At 38.7% G+C, this 1,376-nt stretch overlaps 1 protein-coding gene across 1 annotated transcript in view; it reads right to left on the reverse strand.

The window, feature by feature from the left end:
- The window catches only part of ADAM32 (ADAM metallopeptidase domain 32), a 195,673-nt gene that overhangs the window by 2,452 nt on the left and 191,845 nt on the right, over positions 1-1,376 (reverse strand). The window lies entirely within an intron of this gene.

The following is a 1,376-nucleotide window of genomic DNA, read 5'->3' on the forward strand; positions in this document are numbered from 1 at the left end:
ATGCAAGGATTCTGAAGCTTCATCTGACGTATTTTGGACATGTTGCTAGTCGGGATCAGTCCTTGGAGAGGGATGTCATGCTTGGGAGGGTGGAGGGACAGTGGAGGAGAGGAAGATGCTCGATGAGATGGATTGATTCAGTAATTGGGGTAATGGGGGTAGGAGTGTCAAAGACAATAAGATTGGCACAGGATTGTACAAAAGGTCACTATTAGTCACAGGTGACTTTACAGCACATAACAAAACAACAACTATGTCATATCAATACCCATTACCACTGAGTCTATTTCAATTTATAGTAACCTGCTAGGAAAGAGTAGATCTGCCTCATAGGTTTTCTAAGTCTATAAATCTTTATGTAAACCTAACATAACTATTTCAGTGAGCAAGAGTAAAAGAGCACCTTGTATTCACTACACATATTATCAGAATTTTAGATGTAGACTGCCGTGCCTTTCTACTCTCTGCCATTGATAGGCAGTAGATTTCATCTGCTGGCCCCTCAGCAGCAGAGATCCTTTACTTATGTAATAGGACTCTTAGGTGAAACAATAGGTACAAAGCAAGGCCTCTTCTGACATCCATTTTTGTATTGTCTTTCTCTCTTGTCTTTGTAATAAAAGTTTCTTTTCTTCAAGGATGATATTTCTGATGTCATCTTATCTGGTCTTCAATCATTAGTGCTCAAAGCTTCAAACCTATTTCTAAAATGATTTTTAAGTTCAGGTGGAATATGTTCAAGATCATATTTTGGTGTTTGTGGACTAATTTTCATTTTCCTCATCTTCAATTTGAACTTGCACATGAGTGATTTATGGTCTTTTTCCATAGTCTAGCTAGGTTTTGATTGCTGATATTGAGTTTCTCCAGCAATTAATTCTTTCCACATGTGTAGTCAATCTCATTCCTATGCAGTTCATCAAGTGAGGTCCATGTGTATGTATATACCGGGTTTTTTACAAGTTATTTTCAACTAATAAATCATGGATGATAAAAAATTAAATCCTATCTCCAGACTAATTTTGTCAACAAGTGTATAATTTCTGACTTCTAGACCTTCTTTTTTGTCTCACCACTGGACCAATTGGCAGCATCAGGATGGATGGTGAAGAGATTGAGATTGTACACAGCTTTAGTTTGCTTGGCTTTACAGTCAACACTCTTGGCACCAGCAGCCAAGAAATTAAAAGGCACATTGCCATGGGGAAACCTGCTGTTAGGGACCTCTCCAAAGTACTGAAGAGCAATGGTGTGTCTCTGGAAACTAAGGTGCGTTTGATACAGGCCATGGTCTTTGCAATCACTTGTTATGCATCAGAGAGTTGGACAATGACCAAGGAGGATAGAAGGAGAATTGATGCCTTTGATCTGTGGTG

Source organism: Elephantulus edwardii, unplaced genomic scaffold (genome assembly GCF_000299155.1).
Source record: "Elephantulus edwardii isolate Elephantulus edwardi_28Jun2011 unplaced genomic scaffold, EleEdw1.0 scaffold00279, whole genome shotgun sequence".
In the NCBI taxonomy this organism is placed as follows: Eukaryota; Metazoa; Chordata; class Mammalia; order Macroscelidea; family Macroscelididae; genus Elephantulus; species Elephantulus edwardii.